The sequence below is a fragment of the Vicugna pacos genome, chromosome 29 (genome assembly GCF_048564905.1).
Source record: "Vicugna pacos chromosome 29, VicPac4, whole genome shotgun sequence".
NCBI classification, from domain to species: Eukaryota; Metazoa; Chordata; class Mammalia; order Artiodactyla; family Camelidae; genus Vicugna; species Vicugna pacos.
The window spans coordinates 7,349,120-7,353,357 of NC_133015.1; the positions used below are offsets into that span (position 1 = coordinate 7,349,120).

Sequence of the window (4,238 nt, forward strand, 5' to 3'; positions counted from 1 at the left end):
TGGCTGAGATCTGTGTGGTAAGAGGCCTGGCCCACAGGTTTTATGCATATGAGTGAAAGGCAGAAGCTGAAACACACAGATCAGAATCATAAAGTCCCATCCCAGGGAGCACATGGAGGAGGTGTGGACCGAAGGAGCCAGGAATCTGAGGAGGCGAAAGGCAGTGACTGGGAGCCAAGATAAGATGTTAAACAAGATCTGAGAAACAAAATGAAATTGGAGTTTGCATGAATTCCAGGGCTTGGGGCAAGGATGAGCTAATACCCATTGTGGTTTGGGTTGGTTGCAGGGAATTCGGTGGGTTTAAAGATAGGAACATAGAGTTTATATGCTCCTTTCTGTAGCCCAGCAGTGAGATTTCCCCTTCATTCATTCACACATCTGCCAGGCAGCCCCCTGGGATTTCCCTTCTCCTTTACTGAGTGCCCTGGGGCTCACCTAGAGGAGGAGCCACAGAAGCCTGAGCTTTGGATCTGGAATCACAATGCCCTGGGACTCTCTGAAGTCGCTTACTGTCCGTGAGACTTTGCAAAATTTACCTAACTTCCCTGACGGTAATCACCTGAAATACGGAGATAAATATACCTACTTCCTCGAGTTGCTGAAAAGAATACGTGAGATCAGAAATGCAAAGTGCTAAGAATAGTACTTGATAAATAGCAGGTGCTTAATAATAATGGGAGCAGCTCCCTTGCGTATAAAAAGTCCCCCCCCGCCGCCATGACTTTTCTTCTTACTCTTGATGTATCTGACCTGACCACACTTCCTTCAAGAAACTATCTCCTCAAAGAAGTGAAACCTTACAGCTGAGTTACACATGGTTGCACATGATTGAATACTGTGGTTCGCTGCTTGTCTGAGTCATGTGTACTTCTATACCCCACCACAGAGAAGATTAATCTTGGTTTATTCAGTAGAAAAAAGAAATCCCTTATGACAACTTCATAGAAACTGGCTCATGGGTCTTGTTTCATGTTTCCTCCCATTTTACTGACATTTTATGATTAATAATTACTAACAGTGGCAAACTATTATAGTTGGCAGCACACAGAAAAAAAACCTGCCAAGTGCCCAACCTACCGATTCTACTAATGCGGCTGCATTTTTGAAACACACAGCACCAGCTATCAGATCTTTTAGCGAAACCATCGTGAATTTAGTAGCTAGTCTCATAGGAGTTTCTAAAGAATTATTCTCTGAATAATTTCTGAAATTATTTCCTTTGTGTCTTTTCAGCCTTTTAATTAGAACTGATTTATGATCTCTAGTTTACAAGTAGGGGACTCCTTGAGGAACTCATTGGTCCTTATTGCATCTCCGCAGTATTTCCCAATGCGGTATCAACATCCCAGCCCCTGACATGCCAAAGGCAAGCTGTGTTGAGTAATGTGTACCAAAAGCTGTGATTATGAGACTTCTCTGTAAGGGTTTATATACACTATGCAAGAGATTTTCCAGTATTTAGCACCCTCATGGAGTAAGTCTAGAAATTATTAAAACTATTCGGACTGTCGACTGAAAAAAAAAAGCACAATTGAAAAATTGAGAATGATGTTTTATTCAGCATACTTTCTGAGGACATAAGCCCAGAAGACAGACTTTCAGATAGCTCTGAGGGACTGCTCTGGAGAGGTGTGGGAAGAGCCAGGATATATAGGAGTTTTGCAACAAAAACAGAGTGGTCAGACCATCAGAAGGTTATTGTTAATTAAAGAAAACCAGCCTTCTCAAAGTTCATGAATTTAGTGCTTTTCGATGAGTAGGAAGATGCAAGAGTCTGGGCTCATTGAAATCATTCCTTTGATATGCACCTTAGCTGTGTAGGGCCAGCATCCTCTCCTCTTCATCCTGAATCCCCTCAGGGTGCACTGTTGGGGTGGCAAGCAGCCTGTTTTTCTCCACCCTGAGTTGCTTCAGGGCTCACCGCTGGGGACAGGACGGTTGCAGTGGCTGATGGTCTGATGTTTGCAACATCCTTTGTTTACTGATGTGGCAGGCACCATTGTTCATCCGCAGGAACCTCTGATTAGAGAAGGAAGGAATCAGAATTCTTACTCTTTCAGAATACGCAGAAGGTAGAAATGGTTGTTTCTGAGATATGTGTAAACTGTAAAGGGAGAAGCATTTTCTTGGGGTAGAATGGGAAAAAAAAAAAACATTGAGAGAGGGACAGAGGGACACAGGGATACAGAGACAGAGAGAGGGCTTTCCCACCAGTGAGCAGGGAATTACTGGGCGAGGGCTAGGAGGCGGGGCAGGGGACGGCAGCAGGTGACCAACGGTTTCCCATCCATACCTCACTCTCTGCGCTTCTCTGGCCCAGCACTTCCTTATGTTATTTGCTGTATCATCATCTGTGGAGTAATGTGGTTCTCCAGTGTGAATACAGACTTGTGCAGAGGGACAAGGAGCGATAAAAGGGCTACTCTCTTGGCTGCTCAAACCACTCCTCCAGAGTAAAGGGAAGATCATTTTCTGAATATTGATTTTTTGAGATTATTTCTATTTAACTGGTTTCCAAAACAGATTGGAACTAGCTGCTTATCACGTGATAGTGTAAATACCATTCTCCAAGGGAACATGCGTGTAGGTGGGGGTTAACCTTGCTTACATAGCAAAGGTAATCATTCCAGTAGTTCAAGTTCAGAGATAAGAGATGATAGTAACTGGAGTTTTTTCCTTTCTTCTTTTCTTTCTTTTTCTTTCTTTCTTTTTTTTTTGAATAAATATAAAGTCAAAATGTAAAGATAATAAAATAATGAGTTGCATAATTCAACAGCACATGTTGAATATTAACGATAGTCTACAGGTGTTGAGCATTTCCTAGCTAATGAGCCCAAAATGCTTGCTTTTATCTATCATAACATAATGGCACAGCAAGTTTCTGTTAGCCTAACAGATTACAGAGGCATTTCCAAAGGTGTAAAGATGACAGTTCACAAAAAACAATGTTAGGCCCCACTGTATCTCTTCTTCCTTATGAAGAAACTTCTTGCCTCAGACTTGCGGAAGGTTACCACGGGGGCCAGGAGTAGAGGAAGAAACCATGAATTCCATCTGTGAAGCCATACTGCCCTCCCGAGTCAGTGTAGCCTTGGGGTTCCCCTGTCTGTCTCCACATACACGTTATTTGGGATACCTCCTGTAATTGAACTGATAGCCAAGTAAGGTTTAGACCCCAACACCTAAGGAAGGCAGGGCCTGTTTTAGCACAGGTTACACAAGATGAAGAGTATCTCGTGCCTCCATATTTGCATACCTTGAAATTGAATAAAAGCAGGTCAGGTTCTAGATACATAAGCATTTAAAAATATTATCCCCGAAGTTATTTGCTTAGCATCTAATTCCTATTAATCTCCCTCTGTTTTATCTCTGTAGTTGTGGGAGGTCTATGTCCTGAGCCAACAGGGAGCCTTTGTCAGAGCAGCCCTGCAAAGTCAGCAGGGAGGGAGGGCGGGGTTCTCAGCTCGGGCCCTGGCTGGGCGGGCAGCGCTGGGGTGCAGTCAGCACTGGCTCTTGTTTGGATCAGGCCACTTCCCAGCCCCGCTATTGGCCGACAGAGCAACTTTCTGCTGCCACGGGACAAGCCCCTGTCCTGCTGGCCGGCCAGTACCTGGTGTCGAGAATCCTCCATCCACTATCCAATTGGGTCATCATCACACCACTTTCACTCTCTCACGTGGCAGGCCACAGGGACACTTCAGCACATTCCTGGAGGAGAAGAATAAGTGCAAATGACCAAAGAGGATTTGTTTTGTACAGCTCTCAAGCTCATTAAAAAAAAAAAAAAAAAAAGAACTGCTAAAAGCCATAGTACTTGCTCTCAGCCAGGAAGAAGGAGAATTAAAGAGAAAATCACCTTCCCTTTAGAATAGGAGGGAACCATTTGCGATGTGCAAAGGTAAGACAGCAGCTGGACCTCTTAGAAGCGGGTGCTTTTTGAAAAAGAGAATTCCCAAGTGCAGAGTGTTCCTGATGGCAGGATTGGTTTCTTCTTGTGCCCCTGTGCACTCCTGATGTGGCCTACTTCCTGGGTAAAGTCCGGGGCAAACTCCCAAGCTGCAGCTTGCCAAAGGATACGTCAGTGTTCCCCGCCTTACCGCTGCCCGTTCTCTCCAGGCTTTGCAAAGAACACAGATTTTTTTTCCCATTCATTACCAGCCTTACAGAAGATAATATTTGGGACGGTTTATTTGGGGCAGTTATGTCTTCCCCTTTTTAAATCCACAGAAGCCTAA

General features: G+C 44.2%; 1 long non-coding RNA gene across 1 annotated transcript; it reads right to left on the reverse strand.

The window, feature by feature from the left end:
- Positions 1-1,640: 1,640 nt before the first annotated feature.
- On the reverse strand, positions 1,641-4,017 carry LOC107033378 (uncharacterized). The gene is made up of 4 exons (XR_001458842.3): positions 3,860-4,017; positions 3,614-3,711; positions 2,297-2,354; positions 1,641-2,022 (listed from the first exon to the last, which is right to left on the reverse strand). It is a non-coding gene; the product is annotated as an uncharacterized lncRNA (long non-coding RNA).
- Between the last annotated feature and the right edge of the window lie 221 nt (positions 4,018-4,238).